Genomic DNA, 27,068 nt, shown 5'->3' on the forward strand with positions numbered 1-27,068 from the left:
AGTTGCTAAACACTGCATGTCAGCCAACACAGAAATCTCCAGTGTTGTTCGCATCTTGATCTTGATTTAAAAGGCACAAAAATAGCAAAATGTGTGTGCAGGGGGAAACAGACAACTATGAGGGCAAATTCTCATATGCTGCATTCTATCCAATTTCCAAAGCTTTTTCTAGGGTATACCAAATACCTCCTTATTGATCCAATAGAGAGAATCACAGTCTATTGATCCAGTTAGAATAGCTGCAAGATGTATGTGTGTACACAGACACATACTAAATACATTTTGGAAACAAGAAGTAGTTTATAGTATATCATCCCTCTCAACATGGCTATAGCAACACTGCCAATTGTGCTGTACTTTAATATAGATTTCCTATGGAAATTAACTCCACATGCTGATGGCTTAGTAGTTAATGCCTAAGAGTTATTCATTTATCTGTTTTGCATTTATCAACTGCCAATTTCATACAATACCCCCTGTTTCTCATGGTATGAGACAGTGAATAGCAGCTCCCTGTTTCCACTATTCAGCTATTTCCAATAACTGTCACATACTTCCCAAGGAAATTTTACAGTGTTTTAAATCTCTTTTTATACAGGCATCTTAACTAGGATCATTGCACTCCTACTTAGTCTATTTTATTTCATTTGGAATTTGTGATGTGATCAATGACTTTTAGTACAATGGATAAAATCCTAATTTATAGAAGCTATTGTTAATATATTCCTTATTAATCTCTTCCTTTGCTGATAAAAAGCAGTTGTTAGATGATGACAAGTAAACATTCTTGTTGAAATGAGAGAGAATAAGTTATATATTCACTTCTCCATGTGATCTCATGTATCTCTGTAGGACTGATTGAGTCTGTTAAGGCTATAATTTGGCTTGAGATCCAGTTTTGCAAGGAAAGCATTGTTAACAAATGCTGGATCATCTTACTCCTTTCATATGCCTTTTATTCTACTTTATTCTATTTCAGCAAGACTTCACCTGGGAGATTTGCAGCTTAGAAACAGCCTGAAGTCATTGTCTCACATTAAGATAGCATATCTAGGGAGACCAATTCCCTTTTTGTATTATCAGTCTTTGTATATGCGATAATTATAGGTCAGGCTCTGATTCTCAGCTTGCCACCACAATAGTGAAAGTCTATTAATGTCCACCAAGTTGCTCCTGATGTATCAGAGATTTCCAAAGCCTACAATCAGTTAAGCTAAATATTACTGTTTTGTGCATGGCCTTGTGTGGAACTTGGAAACCATATGTTTGAATTCTAACATGCATCCTGGACATAAACATCAGCACATTTTTTTCAAACAAATTGTGCAATTGGTTTTGTTAAAAGCAACATTTGGTAAAAAGTCCTTTAGTGGATGAATTTCTGCGCTTAACAGAAAGCAAGAAAACAATTGTTTCCTGTAATTGGACAGTTTGATTAGAGGCAGGTGGTGCAGAGCTGAGAAAAGTGGAGCCACGAAGCCAATTTTAGCGTCAAGCACATTTCCTTTTGCTTTAGGATCCAACAGTATAACATGTAAATTGCTTCCAACAAAAAAAAGGGTGATAGAAAAAAGAAGAATGTAAATTTAGTTCCTATTTATTATCCCAACTGGTACTCTATCCATAGTAGAAGTTTGCAGTGCAGAAGTGAGGTGCATATTTGATCTTCATAATACATAATGTACTCAGAATCATAGACACAAAAAGAACACAGAGTTAATGGCAAAAACAGGTCTTTCAGAAATAGGAAAAAAAGGTAAGAGAGATGGTATGGGTCTCTTCTTTTAAGCTTAAATTCAGACAACACACCCTCACTAAAACATTATCTGTTCTGTTATTTATTATTTTTATTACCAGTGCACTGAGGTGTCCTAGTGATGGACTACAGCACTGCACTCCATAGAAAGCAACACCTTTGACTGCACTAGAATTAAATTTCATTCAACTCTTGCTGAGATTCCAGTGGGCATTGATCTCAATTACTGCACAAGTAAACACAGTAACACGGTCTAGTCATCCAGCCTTAGCACACATTAATTCAGACACTGTAACTAACCCAGGAGAAACTGTACATATATGAGCAATTAGAATATTGCTCTGTCAGTCTGTATCTTACTCCTCACTCCCATGCACCTGTGTTTCAGACTGAGCAGACAGATTGATATCAATTATTTTAAATTGCCCTTAGGTATCAATTGATATCAATTGATATCAATTAATTTAAATTGCCATTGGATAAGAAATAGGTTGACAATTTTTTGTACAGCTGATTTAAAGTATACAGAATACCTTACACTGAATGAAGATGATAGAATGAATTTTATTCTTCATAGCTGACCTCACACTGATCATTCAGATGCTAAGAATATGCTTTAAACAACTGAAGGATCAAAAGCATAGCAACAAATTCCCTGCTGGTGTAGACTAACATAACTTTGATATATGTAAGGAATAAGTCTGAACAAATGGAAATCACTCCACGAAGGATGACGACATATCAGAAACTGTCAGTGCCACCAAACACCACTGGAAGCTAATTCCTCATGTAAGGAGTTAGATTGGAGCAAAGTAGTTGCAAGTCACTCCCATTCTGACCTGGTATGGTGGATGTGTCTTTATGCCACCCACTCTGCTAAGTCGCCCTGACTTAGAACCTGCTGCACATCTAGACAGCAAGGGAGAACAGCAAAGTGATCCACGCTGCACTGTACTCACAGCACGTCTCCGCTGGGCCTGTGTGTGGGAGGAGGAAGCTGTCTTGGTTAGCTGTCACACAGCTAGATTGTGTGCGATTGCACACTCATACTCCCACCACCTACATCCTATTCGAACCATCTAACCTTTGATCTGGACGTAGATGGGCAAGAGAGAGCGTACGCTCTCCTTCTCAGAACTTCTGGGAAGGGAGTGGGGAAGGCCCGTGTGAACAGAGCTATGGATGGAGACAGCAAACCACTAAACATTGTGAGTAATGTGGAAGCAGGAAAGAACTGGGGCTCAGAAGCACATTGCAAAACTTGCAAGGGTTAGACCTCAATTTAAGAATGTTGTGTATCATACACAGCTCACAGTTGGGCCTTATGTCCAACCTAATCTTGAGCATGGGAATACCTTTGGGCAATGTTTCAGCTATTCTCACACTGCCTTGTGAGGTGCATTAAAGAAATGCAGACAGATCAAGTTAAAAGTGTGAGCAGCATAATCATGGGGAGAACTGAACACTCATGTAAAATACATGAGGATCATTTTCCACACAGGTAAGTGGCAGCACTTACATATGTCATAAGGCTGAATGAACTTATCAACTGGTGCTTGTATGAGAGAGAATCTACACATATAGAAACAATGGTACTATTACAGGAACAGTATTTTCAAAAGAAAAGTACTAAACAATTTCCTCACTGAACTGAGCACAAAGATACCTTCAATCATGTCAGCCATGGATGTCCTCTTTTCCATCTATTCTTTTGCTCAGAGACATTTATTGCAGGCAACACCAGGCACACTTGCAAGGCAAGTGACTTTTTGTACCTGTAGCTATACCTTTTTGATGAGGGTAACATCACTCCCTCAATAATTACAAATTAGGCTTAGTAATAACTCAAGTGTAATAGACAACAGGCATTCTAAAAGGTTTCTGAAAATCAGAAAAAAAATGTCCTTCGTTAAAGAAAACTTGATGAACGTTCCGAGATTATATGAGGTTAAATAAAATCTATGAGTGCAAATGTGTGTCTAATTCATTTCAGTGCTCAATGCTAGTAACTAGTTTGTTCCATCTCACAAAATCCTTGTTGCTTTTTCTTAGTTATTGAAAAATTGTACTTACTTTGGACATTAATTCCTTCAGAGCAGTCCAACAGGATCCAGCAAAATGATTCTGCCGAACTCATCATCTCTTCAGTTATGACTGGATACAAAGATTTGACACAAGACAAACAGTCATTACCAACAAAACGGGAGGTGAAGCACTTTTTGAGTACATCCTAGAACTCATGTCTCTCTTGGCAAATCTCCTTGGCATCTACTAAAAAAAGAGAGAAAAGGTCTTGTTCTTCTCATAGCACACTGGGCATTCATTTAGAAGACACTTCCTAAAACTAGCAGCCTGCTCCTCAGCACTGAATAAGCTTCATCACCCATTACATTTGTAATATCAAGTTGTTCTATAAAGTTCAGTTAAATTCTAATCACAATGGCAATCACTGAAGCTTTTACATTTCCTCAGAAAAGTCAAAAACAAATATATTCTTTTTGCTAGACATAGTATTTCTTATACAATCATGCTGACTATTAATAATTAGATCATAGTATTTAAACTGTCTCACTGTACTTTCTCTCAACTTTCCGGTATCCTCCTCATGGCATTTGTCTCTTTTCCTACTACAGCATTTATCTAAATGATGCAAAAGCATAGGGACTAGCCTGTACATCTGCACAATTCAAGTTGCTAGTTGGACAAAACTGGAATAAAGTCAACACAAATTTTAAAGACACTTAGATATTTCTCTCTCATAGCATTAAAACCAAGACTGCTAAAAATCTGGTTGTTAAATTGGGACTGGAACAGACCTGCATTCCTCTGTACAGCTGGAGTCTGATGGTCACGTCTGAAGTGAACAGGGCCTCCACCCTTGAAGTTGACAGATTATCAACCAAGTTGGATAAACTCAACAGCCATGGAGAGGGAGGAATAACTCCTGTCCTTACTTTCCTAAGTTTTGAGCCAAAGTTCCCAGGCAACATGGAGATTTCTGCAACAACAGGAAAGCCCTTTTATGTAAAAACAGACTTCCTCCAGGAGCAACCAAAACTGTGAAATGCACTATCTTCCTTCCTAACCTACAAGCCTTCCACTTCTGACACGTTTTTTAGCTAATCCTCTTGCAACAAATATATTATAAATTTATACATTTATCAAAAAAAGAAAAAAACAGCCAAAAATCTACCAAACATAAACAGAACAGTCCTCCAGCATGAACAGACTTCTTCCCTTAGAGGCTAAGAGAACTAACACTACATGACAGATGTTACTGGAAGGTGCTCAGACACTCCAGCAATGAGTATAGTGCAGAAACACACATAAAATAGAAACCACCTAGCTGATAATACACTGATGCAGTTTGATTCTCATCTAGGTCACCAGTGACATTACACTCTTACCAATCTTCCAGCGCCTCCTTGTTTTCTCATTTTGTCCCACTTGCTTCAGAATTCTGGAAAGCTTGTTACCTAGGTATGGGTTATATCGACCTTGAGAAATTGAGTTTTCAGGCATTTCGATTTCATGATCACCTGTTCAGGTCTGATCCTGATCTTCTGTAGTAATTCTCTTCTCTCCCTTGGGAAATTTCTACCATCTGTCCTCTATTCTTCCCTGAAAATGGAGGCAAAAATACAGCTTTTATCAACATCCTCAATAAATGCCTTCACTTTCTCTCACAGGCCCTATCATCCCTTTCAGTAGTCTGCTAGTCCAAATGCACTGCAAGCAAATATATTTAATTCTCTTTAAAAGTGAGCAAAGGTTTCAATTATCAGTTTCATTCTCACTCGCTGTATATATTTATTTCAAACTCTTATGCACATTTCCTTTCATTCTCCATCTGTCTTGTCTTTTTTTAGTGCTTTTTTTCTATTGTGGATTATCATCTGATGCTAGAGCATTATAATGGAAGTCAAGTCTTCAAATTTTGCTGCTTTTCCCTCTGACTTCCTCTGTGACCCTGTATCTTTATGCATTAATACACCTCAGTTTAGCTATCTTTCAAAAGGATGTTGCCTGCTTAAATTAATATAAGAAAATTGTTTAAGTTCATTAAAAAAATAATACCTTATAAATGCTAAGTACTACTTCTATTTCATACCCTTCACACCAACCCACATTAATAAATTGTGTTGTGTTTACCTCTGCATTAATACATTTGTCATAATCAATATTCAGGCTCTAATTCATAATGAATAGATAAATTTCAATTCATAGAGATTTCCTTTTTGCTCTTGAGCCCTCCTGTGTGACATTACTCCAAAAGCATTTCATGAAATTACTCAGAGCTTTAAAGAGAAACTAAATTTTTAGGCCGAACAATAGATAGTGTAAATAATACAGTCCCATACTGCTAATTGCTTGGTCTTTCAAGACTTCAGTGAGAGCATCTGAATGCACGTGTTCATTCAAACATTTCCAACATGGTGCAATCATCTGGAAATGAGGAAGGAGAACCTAGCACAGAAATTCAGGGACTGATCCCATCCATTTATTTGTGGTTCAGGGAGATGTAGAGAGTACTTAACATATTCAAATAATGTTAATAAATTAAAGCACTTTGCTTTGGTTTGTGTTTTTTTTCTTTTTTTATATACTTTCAGTATGATATTATCTGAACTGATTGGCAGAGACAAACTACTCTTATTTTAGCTTTGAATGGTCTCATTAACATTCAGCTCTGTGAATCCTACTGTTTCTTTTAGCAAAGCAAAAATGTCCTTTCTACTCAGAGCATCCTAACCAAACCTAATTAGGTTACTGTCACTGGAACCTCCATGGGCACAAGTCCAGGTAGCCTTTGCATTTCACGCAACAATTTGCTAACATCTTTTACAGATCAAGCCTTAGCTTTATTCTCCACATGCCCAAAACTCCTTTCAACATCATCTGTGGACTCAAATATTCAAGAAATGCGGGACCAGACACAACAGTATCAAAGCAAGTGTTGCACAGTTTCTTGGGAGAGAAGCATCTCACTTGTTTGTCCTTGTTTATAAGCAGGTTATGTTATCTCTTCAGCTGCTTGCTCTAGCAGAGAGAATGGCCTATCATCAGTAGCTTTCCATGATAACAACACATAATGTCTGCTCTGAGGAACCTTCAGTAACATGTATCAGTGGGAGCCAGTGCATAAGAGGAAGGGGGTGAGGATCCCCGTTGTTCCTTTGAAGGTTTGATCAACAGTTTGATCTCAGCCGTTGCCAAGACTGGAGGAGAGCTGAGCAGGTATCACATGCTACATATTCCTCTCCTCTGACCAGACAAAAAGCGACAGGGAGAAAATGCAGCTTTGAAGCTCTGTCTCAGAAACCTGTCAGGAAAAATGACCTGGAGCAGGAGCACTGCTGGAAAGGGAATCTGAGGTTCTGTAAACCACAACTTTTTCTCTGATGTGTACCTTACCTCTTTTTTTTTTTTTTTTTTTTTTTTTTTTTTTAAAGTGATTCCCAATTAGGCTTTTGCAAAGCTCAACATGTGCTTGGTTTCCATATATGTCTCCATAAGACATTTGTGCCCTGACCTCTTAGACATTTCTATATAGCATTCATGGTTTTTTTTCTTGGATTTTGTATTCTAACAATCTTCTTCTCCCTCCTACATCAGAGTTATCTGCTCTTTATATCACCTGGTGCACACCACTAGTTTCTCCCTGTTTGTCCAAGTGTCTAACATCTTGCAAAGATCTCTGACTGTCCCTTCCCAGTAACCAGTAACGAAGAGCACATATGCGCTGCAGAAGATGCTGACTTCTCAGTAAATACTTTTTTTATTCTTAAAGATTGACTACTATTTTTCCTTCACATCCCAGGATAGCAAGACGATTGCTAATCAGATCTGAGAACTGTTACTGTTACATGGACCAAGATGAATACCATTTCCCTGTCACTTTCTGCCAGGCTGTTTGACTTTAGGCTTTATTTTCTTCCTTCTCTCTCTCTCTCTCTCTCTCTTTTTTTTTTTTTTTTTTTTTTTTTTTTTTTTTTTTTTTTTTTTTTTTGAGGCTGTTTAACCCAGTGCTTGGTTTCACAATAACATTCCCCTTTCCAAGAGATTAAGGCTTGATTTGGCAACAGCAGGCCCTTCCACAGTTTTTCCCACTGGTACCTCAGCCTTAGAGCTCAATTTTTAGCCAACAACCTGCTGAGATTTTCAACCAACAGGCTGCTCTGTCTCCTGCCCACTTAGCTCTACTTGTCTCTACTTGAGAAGCACCAAATAGCACAACTTGCTCAAACCTCCCACCTCTGCATTTACACAGCTTTGGAGGCCTGGTTCCCAGGCACATCCTCCTGCTGTATGATATCTCCCCCTTTAGACTCACACCCTGCAGATGTACCTCTTGGAGAAAAAGGGAGAGGGCTTGCCTCACCCACAGACCTCTTACATGCTCAGCTGATCGTCTGATAAAGAATAACATAATACGTATTGCTGTCATAAATTTTAGACAGCTAAAAGAAAAAGAACCCTGTGGAGATATCTGAAATCTAAACTCAGACAGGCATCAATCTGAAATAAACTACAGTCAGTATTTCATCTTTGATTCTTCTGCCACCAAAGGCAAATGGCACAATTCCCATTGATTCCAATTAAATCATAAATGAGGCCCTGCTTTTCTTACTTAACTTGCCTTTTTAGATATCTCTATCTGCCTTTCAGTAGTAAGTCTTCCTGGGATACAGTGTAGCTCTCATGACCATAAAAAAATTTCAGAGAAATCCATACAAGTGCAAATCTCTATAGTATTTTTTTAATGAACAAAGTATGTAAAATGTTTAACTCCATTTATGGCATGGAAGAAAAAGCAACAGAGTTTTGTGTTAATGGTTAAGTTGATTTCAGTTTGCTATATAATTCATACAAAGATCCAATATGATTTTTGCATGTCTCTGCTTAAGAGAACATCAATCTCTTATGACACTAAATGCATAAATGCTAAAATGCAACTGCTATCTATTTTGCAGTGACATGGCTGCTTAACCCCTGTGCATCTAGCTTAACCTTGACATGCCGTGACAAGCAGAACTCACACATGCATTTTGCACAGCACTTTGCACATGTGCACGGCAAAGGAAGCCGTGCTGTTGTGAGGCATCCCAGCGCTGGTGCTGCCATTCTTGTGGGAGTCATCTCACCACAAACTATGCAGCTCTTTGCACTGGGGCTGCATCTTTCATTCTTAGATGAACAGGCAACAAAAGGGTCCCTTGGTTTACACTTCAGCTGTGGCACAGAGCGTGACATACAATATGAGCCATGGGCAGCTTTGTTGAGACATCTAGGGGAAAAGTTTGAGAGTTTTCAGCTCTCGCGCTTTGCTAGTGTCACAGTCCTCCTTTCTGAGCATTACTATCTGCTCTCCTTGAAACTTTGGCCTTCTTGTTTGCAGAGAAAAGCCTGAGAACCTGGAACCTGCTGGTATTTTAAAGTGTGACTCATGACTTTTTACCATGTACCATGGCACATACTACTGCCTCCTTTCAACTTCCCTTTGTCTCTTTGCATGCAGCCGCACCTGCAGATGTTTGGAGCGGAGCGCTTGCACTCATGCACCCGAAGAGCAGCTCCTGTGTATGCAAAAGTCAGCACCCGCTTGCACAGGTGTTACTATTCCCAACGGGCGGGTGCAGGGGTTCTGCTTGACAGCATTGCATGTGTATAAGCAGTTGTCCCTTTGGGCAAACTTGCCTCTAAATATCATATTTTAGTAAAGTAGTGTAACTTCTTCTACATGCCCCTTTCACAGCCTGTTTTTGAAAGTATCTATATAGTGCTAGATATACAGATGTCTAGCTCAGATATTTTTCCCGCGTGTACTATCTGACACTACTGTGCAGAACTTTTAGTTTATGCCACTGGTGGATCTCGGGATGAATTTGCTCTGCTTTGCTCAACAGAGTTCTCAACATAGCTCAAAGCAAGTTGCAAATTTTTAGGACAAGATTAGATCCATTTCCTGCATGTGTACCCAAGCAGGGCACTGGGTACAAAGAGCCTCCCAGAAAGACGCTACTGTCTCTCAGGCACAGGAAAAGATGTAAACATCAAAAATGCCATTGTCTATCACCCCTTAAGGCCTTGATTTCTCACATTTGTTCATGTCTGCCTCTCACCCCTTCCACTAACATTGTGTTTTCCCCATCCCACCCTCCACCATCAGCCGAGACTCTACCCTCGCCCATTTTGTTCTCTTTTGTAGCTTGGGCGCACGGTTTTCCCCTGAGGAAGAGGTCGGGAGGGAGAAGAGCCCCCGCTTGCCAGACGGCTGCCAGGACGTGGCTCTGGTAGCGAAGGGAAGCGGCGAGCACAGCACCAGGCAGCTTTCTCGCTGCACCCAGCCCGAGCACTGGCGCCTCTGCAAGTGGCCATCTTTGGGCAGGAAATGCCTCGATATTTTTGTTCCACGCAGCACCGTCAGCATCAGTATATCAAAAAAAAAAAAAAAAAAAAGAAGAAGAAGAAAGAAAGAAAGAAAATTGCAACAGTGATAATTCTGCGCTTGCTGCAGAGGCGATGAGGCTGGAGGGTGCCAAGAGGAGCTAGCGCTGGCTCCCCACGGGGCAAGGGCAGCCGTCGCTCTGCCCCGTGGTGACCCGCTGCCCCAGCAGCCCGGTGGCCGGGGCTCGCTCAGAAGCCCCTTCTGCTCCCGCCGTGTCTCCTCACTGCACACCTACCCCGATGGCACCTCAGGAAATGAGGACCGTAATTGGTGCACGGGCTACCTCGCCGGCAGAAACAACGCCGTTGATGAGGGTAATTTTCAGATGAGTTGAGATAAGTACGTTGTGTTTTGCTCTGACCTTCACAGCTATTTTACACAAAGCCCACAGCTCAGTTAACCGTTTCTAACGCCTGCTGCTGACGGAGCTAAATGAACAGAGGAAGAAGCAGCCCAAACAAACAAGCAGGAACGAGGGACTCCGAAATGTTTGTCCTCATAACGGCTCGTGCTCTTCAGCTTTCTCGGCACTCGCTGGCGGCTGTGGCGACGTGGGCCTTGCCCCATAAATGACGTGACTGTAACGCTGATAGGCCAGAGATGGGTTGCTCCGCTCTAGGGCCCCACGCCCAAAAGAGTGGCCCCGTGCTAAGGGAGGGAAGGCCTCACAGTGTGCAGTGATTACTTAGCGATACATGTCCAAAGCACTGGTTATTTTAAATGCTTCTTAAGAAAAATTTCGAAAGATGTACCAAGAAAAACACCAAGCAGCTCTGTCGTTTGGCCCCAGGGATGGCAGAATAGATTTGCTCTTTTTCCACATAAAAAGTCATGTCACGGGTTTTTTTATACAGGAGGTATCGATCAAACCACCCTTGTGGCGTTCAGAGCATTGCACAGGGAGCACGAGTCCTCGTCTTTCTGCACACCCTGCAGGAGCACGGGTCTTCATGTTGTACACCTGGGGCACCAAGGGAGGAGAAATGAAAGCAGCTGATGACACTGACCTCTCAGCACCATAAGCCACACTGAATCTGCTCCGAATGGCCTGCACCACAGTTAGGATAAAGCTGCCCAAAGAAATCATCACTCTAGATACCTTTAATGCAAACACCTATCGCTCAGACAGCACTTCTCATCTGTAAACGTCACAGGTAGCTGAGATCCATTACCCCATCATGCTGACGGGCAAAAACAGGCGCAGCGGGCAAGGTGGTTTGTCTGCAGCCCTGGAGCTCTGGGTGGACCTCAGAGCAGAAAGTAGGGCCAGCCCCACGCTCAGCTAATACACTGCTGAGAGCCAGTGCCTTTCACCTGCCCAAAGGAGCTGCAGCCTGTTTGCTCATCTGGATGCAAGAGCTGAGTGTTACCCCACAAATTCTTCTGCCTGGAGACAAGATGAAATATAAAGTTAACTGGTTATTTTTGCCATTCAGTGCATTTTTCCAGTCTCATCCCACCAGACAGTATACTTGAATACTAAGCAAAATGTAACATTAAAAATAAAAGTGTTAAGTGGCCAAATTCAGCAAAGCCAATAGTTACATTCAGTAATACAGCATATTTGTCATTACAGAGTTTTGTTAGACACATCTTTAAGATAACATCTTATTTGTACAATGTAGTTAATATAAATGGTTAGAGTAATCAGTGAAAGGGTTTAAACAGTCTTAAGTGCATGAGCATAATCACTCATGAAGCACATGCATTTTATAAATGAATTAGCAGCTACAAATTAAAGAAATGTCTGCTTTTTAAAGCATCTGCCCAATTAAAGGAGGGGGGGAAGCTGAAAAGTTGGGCATTCTGAATTTCAAATACTCAGCCTGTGCATTGTGGAAAAGCCTGCTTGCAACCCTCTACCTTTCATCCTGCCCAGCTTCCCACAGGGCTCCAGAGGGCAGCTCAGATGAGACGGGGTTGTTGGCAGGAATAAAGCTTTGCAGACCTGCATCCTGAATTCTAATCATTTCTGACTTACTTAGGGTTAAGACTTTTTATATTTCATTGTGTTGTTTTTTAATTCTTTGTGTATTTAAAGTGCTTGTATCTTCACAGTATTTAAAAAAGCTAAACTTTGTTAATAGGATGATTTTACAGACCTATTGAGTCTCCTGAAGTGAGTAGAATGCTCAGTGGTATGGTTCCTGCTCTGTGTTTCCTTATCACTGCACCTTCTTCACATATCTACAGCACAGGACCATGGCTTCTTCCCTGCTCCCTGAGGCCAGATGCACCTCTCCTAGCCTGACTGCATGTTTCCCTTGGAGACAAGGAAGCTACAGGGCTGCTCTGCTGTCAAGGAAGAAGCTACCTTAAACCTATCCTGAAGAAATCCCCACCGGAAAGACCCTCTGCAGTCTCATATTACAGTCTCCATCATTACTGCAATGATGCTCACATGGTGTAACACATGGGAGCTGCCACTTGTCACATGAGTGTGTTCAGATATTTCATATCCTGGAACAACAGAAAATCAAGGGGTATATGACTCTTGCAAAAAGAGTGTCATAGAAATGTTCACTATAAATGAGGGACATATTGAAAGTAAAAATCAGGAGGCAGAGTTCAAACAAAGAGGTATTTTTCAACAGAAACAGTAGTTAAACTGGTGGAGCTTCTTGCTATTGGCTGTTGTGGAGTCTAAAATATTACATAGGCTCAAAATGCAAACACATTTTCAAATGTGTTTCAAAATGAAACACAAATCTATATGAAACACAAATCTATGACAAGCTACTATATGCAAAGACTTCTATGGCTTAAGAAGGAAAGAAATATTCCTACATTTGCTCTTTACTTACACTCCTCCCTAGGCATGTTACTGACTTTTATCAAAGGACCATTATCAAAAGATAGATAGGCTGGGCTAGCCACTTTATGTTCTTGGATTTTTGATTCTAGACTGGTACAGGTGGGAGTTGAGACCTGCATTTTCCAAAAGTGAAAACAACGTGGGCTGGTTTATCCCAAAGAGGCAGAATGCTCCCACAGCGGTTTGCTGTGCAAGATCACTTGGAAAAGCTCATTTAACCTTCCCTCCCTGAATCTCCACCCCACTCACAATACACAGGGGCAGCAGAGGGGCCGTGGTAAATACCTCTTGTCCCCTCCCTGTCCACAACCCTACGCTGGAGGAGACTGATGGGTTTATCCCTTCCTACTTTAACTGCCAGCCACTATGTGCAAAGCAGAAACTTTGTAAACACATTGCTTTTTTTTTTGCCTAAATCTATACTAATGACACTTTTTTTTTTTTTTTTTTTTTTTTTTTTTACAAATAAAGATAGCACTAAAGTATGTTTAGCCCTTCACACACATTAAGTCATCAAAGGTGAATTTGTGTGGTATTTGGAGCAGATTAGGATTTTTTCCTTATCTTCCTGACTGGCTGGGAACCACTGCAAGGCAATAATCAGGAGCCTTGCGCTGCAAACCCAATGCTCTGGTTCGACTCCCTAGTAAATTCAGTGCTATTTTCATCTTAGGCAAGGGGCAACCCAGTCACCACTCACACTGAAAGGTATTAAAAATACTTCCCCCAGTTCTCAGAAAGAGAATAGTCTAAAATTTCAAACTATCTGAACTGAAAAAGAAAAAAAGAGGAAGCCTTAACATGAAGAGCTATTATTATGCCTTCTCACATTTTGCTGTAGCTAAAAGCATGAGTTGTATATATAACTAATGCACCACCCACCCAAGCAAAAAATACTCGCTTGAAAAATTAAAGGCATGCCTGTCAGAAATCATGCTCTTCCATTCAGTTTCTATTGTATATTTTTGCTGCTGTGATAAATTAACCCACTACTTCTCAGGTGAGTCTACCATTTGAATTTTTAACACAGGACACACTCAGGTAAAATTGTCAGTGCTTTCTTAAATTCACTAGCAGGATGAAATCACAGGGCATCTAATAGTAAAGCAAAACTGAAATATGAAGGTAATGGGGTGAAAGTTTGAGGCCTGGCCTCCACTTGCACTCACTCACAAACATAAATGTTTCTATCCTGGCAGCTATAAACACTGTTTACCATCAAACACCTGCAACATATTTTCAATACTCTTATGCTTGCAGTCTATGTTAGGATGTAAACTGTTTTGTATGCTAGTAACAGCAGAAATATGAGATTGCCCTGGAGGGTTACAGTTTGTAGGTGGAGCTGCCTGATCATATCTGACTTCTCCGAATTCTCACTTCTGTCTTTCTCCTTCAACCTCCTAAATGCTCTTCTCAGTCTCAGCTGATTTAAATTATTTTTTTATTAAACATAGCTAACCTCCGTATCAGTCAAAGCAATAATCACTTTCTGGTGGCCACAGGCAGACTTTTCATCCAGTGAAAAAGAACACAGAAAGATATTTAGAGACAGCTCTCTGTCCTTAGAGTAGTGTCTTTCCAATAGCATCTCAGAACTTTCATTCTGGAAGCATGCTTAAAAATACAGAGCAACAAAAAAGGACACCTTGCTTTATCCTTCCATGGAAAGATGGTACAATCAGTGAACAATTATGCCTTTGAAAGGCAGGAGTGATGAATTCTTAGAATTTCTATAAATTGTAAAACAAGGGTGGGAAATTCTAGACAACATTCCAGGCACTCAAAGTACTTGCAAGCCTCAGAGAAGGTTTTACAAGAATATTCTCATAGATTTTGAGACTTCTCTGCACTCCATTACTAACATCAGGACAGAGGATAGGTTTTCTTGCTAATTCTCCTGCCTTAAAAATCTCTAAATGAGTTCAGAAGTTCAACATAGTTAGCCCAGCTCTTAACTTTCATGCAAAAGGAAACTACTGTCCTGAAAGATAACTTCCAGGGAAAGCCATAATGTTATGCAATATTCCTGGACCAGGTTCACCCCTCCAGTCATCATGTGCTCCTCCATCATGTCCTTATGATGCACCCTTACTCCTCCATATCCTTAACAACCCACCACAGAAACCTAGATAGAATGGGCTGAGAAGCAATTCCATCATTTCTGGGGCTACTGTTCTGCCAATACATCTGGTAGATGGGGCAAAGTTGCTTGGGCTCCAAGGGAGAATATTAATGAGTATCTGGATTGAGTTAGAAAAGATACACAATTTGGGAGCTAGATGCCCCAATAAGCACCACTATTTACATATTTTGCAGCTTGTAGCTGAGGTCAGCATTAAAATATCATTAACCATTGGCCTGCAGGAACAGAACAAAACATTCCAGAGCATTTCTTCAGAGATGAAGCATTTGAATCTATTCTCTAGCACTACAATAACTGAATTTATATATTCATGAAGTTCATGAACCAAAGCCATTCCAAGCCTTTGCTGAGTCACAAGCCAGTAATGGATATGAGCATGCAGTAGGAGAAACGTCTGCTTTAAGACATGTGTGCTTGTTTGGTCTAAAATCACAGATGTAGCCCTGTTCAACTTCACACATGCAAGGAGTCCATGAGACCATTCCCTGTGTGTATTTTTGCCAGACAGGGCCTATGTTTCCTAGGTCTGACGTACACAGAATGACCTGTACACATTCTTGGCCTACCAAGCCCTTCTGAGAAGCTTATTCCAGTCACTCTGTGCTGGTATTTCTACCTTTATTATGAAAAAGTTTAGTACTTTTAAATCATGCAAATGTGTCTACAGATTGTGATGGGTGTGTGTTTGAGAAATCCAAAAATAAAATAATGTATCGCAGCCAAATACTTAATTAACAACATGTGCATCTGTTGTCAAACCATACGCTAAGTGAGTGGCACTGCTCATTAGTTCTGCTTTCAGGAACTACCAAGCATTTGTGTCATCACTACCAAGAGTCTTCTGAGTCTGAATCATCTCCGGAAGGGACAGATTCTGTCACTCATACAGTCACTGTTAACAAGAATGCTGATGGCGTAGCAGGTGTTTCCTCCACTTCTCTAAACCTGGAAAGGTTCTGGCACAGTTTCCCTTCAATTTTCCTTCTTTAGAAAGGAAGAACAATCTTCCTCTCCTGGCTCACATGGATATGCAGTCATGTTTCAGTAACTCAGGTACTGGATACAAATGCTCCTATTCTCTCTCTTCCCTGCAATACAGTATTAATTATATCTCTGAACTAAGTTCTCTGGAAAGGCCACTGGTTTATTCAGTGCAATCTTTTTATGCAATAAAACACTAGGCCCAGTGAAAGAGAATGGAGTTTGTGATCCATAATAGTAAAAAAGACCTTCTCTTTGTTTTTCTCACCTGTTAATTCTGCAGCATGTTTGAAAGGTTCTTGCAAAGTCATTGAATGATTAGTACTTTAGATCTTTACAGGACATCTGATGTTCCGAAATGAACTTGCAGAACTTCATGGCCTCTGTTCACATTAGGCAAATGCCAGCTGGGTTCCAGGGAAAAGAACAGAGCATCACTACCAAAGAAACCACATCCAAGCTCCAAAAAACTTCTGTGAGGTAGAAAGGATTTGAGCAATCCCAAATACGGCTCACAGTGTGATGAAACATTACAGTAAAAGCTTTACAAGAGTGCCTTCTCTTTCCAGCCTGAAAACCTCTTGTTTTTTGATTAAGACCAGAAGGCCTTAACGAGCATTAGAGGCTGAATGATGTTCCTGTTTAGCTCTAGCATTGCTGAGGGAATAGAGCCTACCTCTGGCAATTGCCCAGAGAGAGGGTTGACCTCCACTGCTTGTCAGTGAAGCCTCCTGCGGCCTTGTTTAGGGTGGGAGGGAGCTATTTCCGCCACACCTCATTCTGTCCTTATTCTGGCCCAGTTTGGCACAAGCCCAGTTTCAGGTTGTGGCATTTGTGTGGGCACAGCAATTACAGGTTGTGCCTAGGTTGCTACTGAGGAGGTAGACAGGACAGGAGTTCTCCCTCTCTGCTTCCCCATGCCTCACAACAAGAAGGCCACATCAAATCCTTGTTTTTTCAAATTGCCAAAGATGGCTCAGGCATTTCTTTTCACTCATAATCAAATACACATTTTCTTTTCAGTACATTGTCTTCCAGAAATGAAGTTCAAGTAGGAACATTGAAATCACACAGCTTAAATCACTGGTGGGACACCTCTGGTGCTGATGTACCCAGCTTGGTCTTATTCCAAGCTTGGACCGTACTGGAGCCACACGCTCCAGTGCTCCCTTCTCTAAGTTTGCCTGTCCCTACCAGCTGCAGCAACCACAACTGCCTACGGCAAATATGTCATATGTAGGTAGGTCACTAAATATCATGCCCAAATGCAGCACAGGACCAGATGCCATTAAAAAAAAATCCTGTTGATGTAAGCACTATGCTTTTACTTCCCCAAGTCTGACAAGCCTCCTACACAGCCAGCAGTGAGCAACTATTTCTCTTGTAATATCACCAGCCTCCAGTAATGCTCATTTGACTTTTTAATCTATCCCGTCTGCAGCTTTTCATACCATCCCATGACAAATCTGTCTACCATTTTACCACTGCCCAGATCTTCTCCTGTCTCTCCTCACCAAGCCTACCTTCTAGACCATTTTCTGTATCTTTCTGTGAACATCTTCAAAGTTTGTCTAGGGCTTGACAGACTTTTATTCCTTCTTGGAGGTAGAGGGAGAGGGAGGCGGAACCTGCTGCTCAGCTGGCTTTGGCAAGCCCAGGCAGTTCTAGCTCTTGAGAGTGCCAAGAACACTCTCAAGAAGAACACCAGAAACATCTTTTAATGTTATTTATATTAATATTTTTGGAATCTTCACAGGCACACTTGAAATGGCTTTAAAAACATGACAAAATAAGGGGAAAAGGTTGGTGACTATGTGAAGCTCAGACTGTATCACACAAAGTGTGATACAGAAGTGGTTACATCAGGATACAGGTTAAGCTGTTTGAATCAAAGATATATTTTCCATCACTTCATTTAATAAACAACAAGACTGCTCTTAGCCTTTTGCACAGAAGAAACCATTCCGATCTTTGCTCAACCTACACAAGGCTTATCAACAGAGTATGTGTTCTTCAAGAGAAAGAGGGCCTGTCCAGTCCAGACGGAGGGCCTTTTCCTTTTCTAAGAGGAAAAAAAGGAAGACCAGGGTTAAAGGGACCAATGTGCCTTTCCCTACTCACCCATTCACCTGGTTAGGGAAGAAAGATACATTTCTCTATGGCCCCTGGAAGCAAGGTGCATATCTGTACTATCCAGGCCTGCTCCCTACTCACATCAGGCCCAAAGAGCTCATCAGAATTTCATTTTGTGTGCCTTAAACCCAATTCTGCTCTGTGATCACCAGACATTTCCTGCATATTTGCTGGAACATCAACTTTAACATCTTATAGACCTGATAAAGGAGCACTCAACCCAGCTGTTTTAAAGAGAGTTAATGACAGGTGAAGGTTCTGGCACCTTCTCTCCATCTCAATCTTTGGCTTCAGAGAGGTCATAGAGTCAGTACAATGGGATGGATTCAAAAGATTCACTTTTGAGGAGCACAGTCTGGGTTGCTGGCTGTTTGTCTGATGTCCAAAGAAGAGTGCAAACCGGGCCAAGAAAATTTCCCATATGAGAGAACTAGAGACTTTTCTTGTGCTAGAGGTGGGACTGGGCAGGGAGAGGGGTTGTTAACCCACCTGTATAGGACAATGTATAGTTCACATTCACCCTCCTCCTCTTCCTCTCATAAGACACAACTGAGAAAGGATTCAGACAGTGCAGCAAGGGTGTCACACAGGAGCTCCAGTGAGAAAAATCATCCCCATCCATTTCAGAGATCTGCCAGTGCCTGTCCTCAGCTTGGGTTTGTGTTTCTGATCGGAGAATCACACACATCTCTATGCCTTAACTCCAGTCTAGAAACAGACACCAGACCTATTTTGGGACAGTTTCCACAGCAATTTTTAGCTACAAGTCAAAAGCCTCCTTGCAATAATAAAACACAGGTTTCTAAGCATGAAATGAAAGCAAACTAATCTGTCCAAATAATCTACTTATGTATACACACTTTAGGAGGAAAATCAGATAGGTATCTTTCAGGTGAATTGGAGGGCATACACTTGCAGAGAAATCATAATTCGCCGTCCCAATATCATTTCATGATTACATCTGCTTCCATGGCCAACAAACACCGGTTTCTATTTTTCCTTAGCCCAAACTTTGTTTCTAGGGTCCAGATGGGCTTTTACATTTTAGTTGTCCCAGCTGGAGACAACTACTCTAATCACAATTACTCCAGCCTAGTTTGCCTTTAACAAATTTCCCAGGCTCTTATTAGACTTGTTATGTTTATTCTGCTCCATATCAATTAAAGATTACTACTAAATTTCCAGTCACCTGTTTCTCCATTGCTATTATCAATACGGATCACCAATTGATTTATATTGGCACAGACAGAGGAGAAAGAGACTATGCATTTTACCAGGTATCTAAAACTCCCCCAAAGAGAACTTGTCAAAGCTTGTTAAACATTTTGCCCTCAACTGAAAAGCCCCCTTTTCTCCTGTCAAAGAGAACACCTTTCTCCTAATGAAATTTGCCATATAACAGGTGCTGCCTGGAAACCAAGGTCACCCCCAAACAGTTATTTGAAGATTGACTTGGGATAACGGAAAACTTGCTATTGCGTTCTTTGAGAAAAAGAAGCCCAGGGCAGGAGATGTGCCTAATTTAAGTAGTGCCTCATAAACTGCAGTATTGAAAAGCTTTTTTTTCTTTTTTTTTTTTCTTAGCCAAGTGGACCAATTCAGGCCTCTCGTCACATTTCTTAGGAAGAAATAGGGGCTTGGAAGGTTTTTGAATTCTTTCTGCCATATGCTTAAAGTGACTAACATTTTACACTTATTGTAATATTTCAAGCTGCTTTTAAGTGCTGTACGTTCTTTCTCATGTAAAACAAGATAAATATGATAAAGTCATTTTATGTCTTAAATTCATTGCTGCTAATTTCACTCCCTGACAAATTATATTCCAGTCATCTGAGTCAGCCTCTAATTTCAGATCATCATCCCATTTTCTCAGTGTTTTGTCAAATACACTTGCATGTGTAACTACACACAGAAACCTACAAACATCTACATGACACTCTCTAGGTTTGCAAATTAGAAGAAATTAGTTCTTCTAGAGTAAGTCATTTAGGTTTCATAATCACTTTCCATCCCACTTTCCACAGCTACAGTATTACCAAACTGTTCTATTGCCTTGTACATATAGAAGGCATTTTTTAGCTGAGACCTACTTCTTTGCTTCAAAAGAAGAGATATTACACTCTAAGAGCTTGGCTATGACCAGGAAATGACAGCACAGAGAATTTCCCTGTGAAGGCATTCCCTTATAAGGGTTCGATGCTCCATGGTCCCCATATGCCACTAGTCTGTTGAGGCCCTTCTACTCTTCATACACTGACCAGCCAGGTATAGGGCCTTGTGCCTTCCACCAGGCTAAAGGACTGTTTCCCTCTGCTCAGAGATGGGCTGTGATCTGACCCCTCCCAGAGGTGGTTCAGATCCTAATATTCCTTTTCTGAGATGAAAATAAGTAAGAATTTAAGCAAGAATTCAAGGAAGGTCTGAAGGAACAGTAGGATGTAGTCAAGAGTCAGAGACACATGGACTATTTGTAACAGGCAACCAAAGAGGGCCAGGGCATGGGCTAGAGTACTGGCACAAGTACAAATACTGTTAGACTGTGCAGTCCTTGGCACAGATTTGTCCCACGGCACCTAGTGCTCTCTAAAACAATGCTTGGACATAATTCAGCAACAGTCAGGGACCAGTCCCAATACACGGTTTGGATGGGCCACCTTGTTGGGGTGGGAGAGGAGGAGAATATATGATCAAAAGCCATGACACTCCAGCTGGCCTTGTGGCCAGAGAACAGTCCCCTGGCCTATTTTATTTACTAGTGTAGAAGCAATCATGAATACCACAATTCATTCAGCACTTTAAAGTTTCCAGAATGGGCACTGTGTCTTATTTGGACTGCCCAGATTGCTTCAACATAGCAAACTCAGTTTCTTTGTATTCTTTTGTTCCCTGAGATATTTCTGAAGATTCCGTTTAATCTCCCCAGTCTTCATGCATTGTATGGACTGATTTTTAATTGACCAGAAAATTACATGAATGCATCTATTAGGGCAGAGCACTATTTCACCTTGATCTGGTCCTCAAACTGAGACTGTAGATTGCATCTCCAAGTAGCAATCTACTGTCTCACAAAACTCTCCTTCTCCCTCATGGTCATTCTGTCCCTGAATCTAAACTTCTCCCATTAGACTTAATTCCAAATACATTAAGTACAAGCTGAGATCAGCAGAGGTAAGACAGAGTAAAAATAAAGATCTTGTTTAACATAAAAACAATTTCTGATTGAGCTAATACTTCTTTGCAATTTCTGTCTTCAAAGTACATAACAAATATGAATTCTCTTCACAAAAGCCTACACAGTTAAGTAGGTAAGTGGTGTTATGCACCTTTTACAGATGAGGAAAACAAGAAAAAGACAAGACAAAAATCATCTGTTAATTTAGGTTTCCTAGGTTTTGAGCACCCCAGTGCTCAAATCAGTGTCTTACATCAAAGACTACATAAAAAACAGTTTTCTCTCACTTTTCCATGACACTGAGACAACACTATTCTGACAACTCCTTGACAGACACAGAAGGTACAGAACAAGTTAGAAAGAGAACCAGGACAACAAAATATTAGGAGTTCCTGGCTTCCAGCCTAAGGCTCAAACCACTGGACAAAGTTGAGCCTCTCGTAGTTAGAGAGATTCACAGCTCCAAGGGGAGAAAGGAAGAGCATACATCAGAGTAGAAATCCACCAGCTAAGGAGTGTATGTTACATCTGTGTAAGTTAAAAGAACAGATATGTATAAAAACTGGAAAAAGAAAGTGGCGGTACAAACGCTGACTAATAAAAGATGAGGTATGTTTCTGTGAATGCTACCCAGATGTTCTTTGCAAATCTGATCTCAAAAGAACCTTCTTATAAAGTGTCAAGGTGAAACAATATTCAGTATATATATACATATGTGTGTGTGTGTGCGTGTGCATGTGCATGTGTGTCTGTATGTGTAGATTTATATATATAGTATATGTGTACATATATATATATATATAAATGCAGATTAGTTAGTTCTCTAGCTTGAATGATTATCAATTTCACTCTCTGTGGCTGCTCTTATCACTTTCCACCATTTTACTACCCTGTCCTACCTTAGCTCTCAATGCTGCTTAACTCTACTTTTACTAGGCCTGAGGCAAGAAGAAGGTGCCCAGCAGAACCTTCCTGCAGACCATCCTTCCCAGAGCTGCAACCTTTCTCCTGCTGCATTTCTTGCCCACCTATAGCTTGAAATCATTATGCACTGGTTGCAAACAAACATGAATAAATTAGAGTAATATTCAAATATGGGGAAGAAAAACAGGAGTCACATGGAGGAAGACTAGGAATCCAAAGAAGAAATGCTAATTAACTAAAATAGATTGATTTGCCCTGTTTGTGCAAAAAATTAATTCAAAAAAAATTGTAAATTAAGAATAAAAAGCTCCCAGTAAGAAGCGCCAAAAGGTTTTTCACTGGAATCTGTTATGAGTATCTGAAAAGGGATTGCAACTAATTAGACATTATTTTGCATTAAGATGACCTCATATTATAATTAGAGATATGCTAAATTACTTGGAAATAATTAAAATGATTGGATATACTGCATGATTGCCAGTATGGGAGCTTTCACATTCACGTTGATTCTATGCACTTTACTTTCTTTTGGTTACTAGTTGGATCTTTAGTAGGTATCTAGAACACTGTATAAAACAGCACTCTTCAAAATTTACATCAGGTGTCAAATTATGCTACTCTTTTTATACACTTAACAACACAAGAGACATGCAAATTTTCATGTAATAAAACCACAAGGTAGACATGTGGCAAGTACCCAGGCATAGTTATTTGCACTCCATTCCCTAAGCAGGGCACTCACAATGTAAACAGATGTTATTAATTTTTATCTTTACAATGAATATATCTGCAAACACTCAGGTTTCTAAAACACTGCTCTAGGACTGAGTTTAATTTTCATCTATAGTTTGCAAAAACACTAGCCCAGGTCCTAACAAGTATCAGACATTATTTGAATTTTCAATCTTATGGTATGGCTCAGTGAATCAGTCAGGAGGCCTTCAACTACTTTGTTAGCTTCAGAAAGGAAGACATGTTTAGTATAATGGGCTGCAAACATGCTGGCTTGTGTGACATGGGTAAGAAAATGCTAGTCATGCTAGAAAACATTCAAAGAGAAAGTTAGGTCAGAAAATCAGGTCAATGGCAAGATGAGACTCCAGTATAAAGTGAGGAACAGCAGTCCCTTGTATTTCAGCATCTTTCTGATCTGCACAGAGAGACTGATGGATTGAGTGGTGGTGAGCAAAAGACACTGAGATAAAAGTGAACCTGCGTACCCTGAAGTGCCACCTGAGGAAGGGAACAACTTCAAAGTTGCCCACAATGCTTTGAAAGACAAAAAGAATAGGGGCTTGCAGAGCCCTATCAGACCTGCTGGCATGGGGCCAGCAAATGAGCTCAGCTGCAAATCAGCCTAGATAAAACAAATATCTCTTCTAGGAGAAAGAATAATTGACTACATTAGCCTTCATGTCAGTGGCAGCAAGGTGGGCAAGATAGCCAACTTCATTTTTGTGGGAACTCATTGCCTGTGAACATCATATGGTGGATTACACATCAGCTAGTGTAACTTGTCTTAAGAAATATGGAGCTATTGTCACAACATAATGTCCCTGCTCACTGCATATGGTTTTGAGGCTGTTTCACAAGGCATAGATATGGCTCTTCCTGAAGGCCAACATACAAAGACTGCTGACTGCTGGCTTTGAAAGGAAGGGTTGCAGATATCAGCTGTGGTCAGCTAGTAAGCAAGCCATAGTGAAAAAGCAAGCAAACAGAAAAGGGACTCATGTGAGAAAGCCACATATTGACATGACAATAAGAAGGATGCTCCAGGTGTTTGAACACATCTATAAGGAAAGGATTGTATTCTTCTATCTGATGGATGGCAGCAGACTAAGAGGGAATTTCTGAAACTGTTGAGCAGAGCACAATGGTGAGTTACAAGTACAACCTGTCACTAGTTCCCATGGTCACTGGTATAGTAGATGGATAGGAAGACCGAAGGCCACCTAAACAGTAGACCCTCTGAGCTCTGCCTTTCAGCCAGTTCTCAATCCACCTCACTGTCCACTCATCTAACCCACACTTCCTGAGCTTCTCTAGGAGGCAGTTATGGGAGACAGTGTCGAAAGCCTTGCCGAAGTCAAGGTACACAATGTCCACTGCCCTCCCCTCATCTACCCAGCCAGTCATCCCATCATAGAAGGCTATCAGATTGGTTAAGCAGGATTTCCCCTTGGTGAATCCATGCCGACTGCTCCTGATCACGTTCTTCTCCTCCATATATCTGGAGATAACATCCAGAATGAGCTGTTCCATCACCTTACCAGGGATGGAGGTGAGGCTGACCAGCCTATAGTTGCCTGGATCCTCCTTCTTACCCTTTTCAAATAGTGGAGTGACATTGGCTTTCTTCCAGTCCTCAGGCACCTCTCCAGTTCTCCATGACCTTTGAAAGATGATGGAGAGCAACCTTGCAACAACATCCGCCAGCTCCCTCAGTACCCATGGGTGCATCCCATCAGGACCCACTGATTTGTGAATGTGAAGCTTGCCCAGATCTCTAATCCTATCCTCCTCAATCAAAAGAAAGTCTTCCCTTCTCCAGACTTTCTCCATTGTCTCCAGGCTCTGAAATTCCTCAGAGCTGCCCTTGGCAGTGAAGACTGAAGCAAAGGAGGCATTCAGTAATTCTGCCTTCTCTGTATCCCTTGTCACCAGGCCCCCGCCCCATTCAATAGCAGGCCCACATTTTCCCCAGTCCTCCTCTTGCTGCTGATGTATTTGAAAAAGCCCTTCCTGTTGTCCTTGACATCCCTTGCCAGACTCAATTCCAGCTGGGCTTTAGCCTTCCTTGTCACATCTCTACATATTCTGACTGCATTCCTATAATTCTCCCAAGTAGCCTGTCCCCTCTTCCACATTCAGTGTACTTTCATCTTCTGTTGGAGTTTTGTCAGGAGCTCCTTGCTCACCTATGCAAGTCTCCTCCCCCCTCTGCTTGACTTCTTACTCATAGGGATGCACCACTCTTGAGCTTGAAGGAAGTGTTGTTTGAATACTAGCCAGCTCTCCTGGACCCCCGTTCCTTCTAGGGCTTTAACCCATGAGATTCCTCCAAGTAGATCTCTGAAGAGCCCAAAGTCTGCTCTCCTGAAGTCCAGGGTTGCAATCCTGCTTGTTGCCTTACTTCTTTCCTGCAGGATCCTGAACTCCACCATCTCATGGTCACTGCAGCCAAGGCTACCTCCAACCTTTGCATCTCCTACCAGTCCTTCTTTGTTGGTTAGGACAAGGTCCAGCAGGACACCCTTCCTCATAGGCTCCTCCTCCGCCCGCGTCAAGAAGTTGTCTTCTACGAGATCAAATATCTTTGCTGTTCTGTGCATTGCAACTTAAATACACAGAACAATGAAAAAGGTGAAATGACTTATGCAGTTATAAAACAGACCAGTTTCAGAGCTGGGAAGAGAAGGTGCATTTCCCGCATCCAGATGTAGTACCTCCATCCACTAAACCACAGTGCTCTGGGTTTTACCACTGATGTGGATGGCTATCAGCACAGAACAGCCACAACTGCTTCATTCATTTCTAACACAGCTCTGTACCTATCAGCTGCTGCAGAGGTTCAGAAACACCACTTTTAGTATTTTGTGGTATTGACTTACCCATTGACTATGCAGTGACATTACCACCCATGAATAATCATAAAATAAAAAAGGATAATTAATATTTAACTTCGCCAGAGGGATGTACTTAAGGGAGAAACCATGTTTTAGAAAGAACAGCTGATAGTTGTCAGCTGGAGAACAGGACTAATTAGATGCATCAGGCAGTGGTGATATGAAGTTGAAAAACAGCTTGTCAGCTCTGAAGTGACTTATAGCAAATGATTATATATAAAGATGCTTTGTTATATGCTCTCACACAGGTGTGTTCCTCATTTTCCAAATACTTCCTGAGCCTTTTGTTCCTGTGATAAAACAGGTGCAAAGCAGACTTCCTGTTCATAGATACACTGTAATTACATTTTAGGTAGAGCAGATACGTGGCCTATTTCTTTTGCCCAAACCAACAAGCTGTTAAACACTGAGGCACTCTCCGTTCTAACTGATTTCAGTAGAAGATGGTCAACAACTTACAGGATCAAAGGCATGATGTCTGAATCACATAAGGAAAGTGATGTTGTAGGGGATGAGGCAATGAACCAGGAGGCCAAATTAATGTCTGTTGTAATGTTGGTTGACTGCAACCAGGCAGTTCATTGATCATAGCAAAGGATTTGCCCCAGGGTGTTTTAATTTAAAACAGATTGACATTAATCTGAAGAACAAATCACCCAAATCCTAAACTCTGATCTGACATAAGTCAGATGCAATATGACAGCAGCTCAATCTCCTGGGCAGCAGAGCTGCTAGCTTCGACTTCATATTCATTTCCAAATGGTATCTGGAAGTTCCTGGATGCTCTAATAAGCCCAGTGAAGAATAATTTGGGCCAGACAGAGGTAAATAGACTTCAGGACACACAAGAATTACCAGGAAAGTGAAGCTTCGAGGAGAAATGGAGTACAGGTAGTGAGAAGGGGAACGGACAGCTTTAGGAAGATCACTATTTGAATAGTGAATGAGCTATACTTATGCAGAGCAGGCAAAACAGAAGCATAAATTCTGAGACACCAATTAAACTGCAATCATGAATTACCCTAAATAGCTTATTAACTTACCTAGGAAGTTGAACACAAAC

General features: G+C 41.0%; 1 long non-coding RNA gene across 1 annotated transcript; it reads right to left on the reverse strand.

Annotated features, from left to right (window-relative positions):
* Positions 1-3,840: 3,840 nt before the first annotated feature.
* LOC134137969 (uncharacterized) lies at positions 3,841-27,068 on the reverse strand. Its single transcript, XR_009957789.1, has 4 exons — positions 27,049-27,068; positions 5,164-5,377; positions 4,573-4,754; positions 3,841-4,027 (listed from the first exon to the last, which is right to left on the reverse strand). It is a non-coding gene; the product is annotated as an uncharacterized LOC134137969 (long non-coding RNA).

The sequence above is a fragment of the Rhea pennata genome, chromosome 3 (genome assembly GCF_028389875.1).
Source record: "Rhea pennata isolate bPtePen1 chromosome 3, bPtePen1.pri, whole genome shotgun sequence".
NCBI lineage: Eukaryota > Metazoa > Chordata > Aves > Rheiformes > Rheidae > Rhea > Rhea pennata.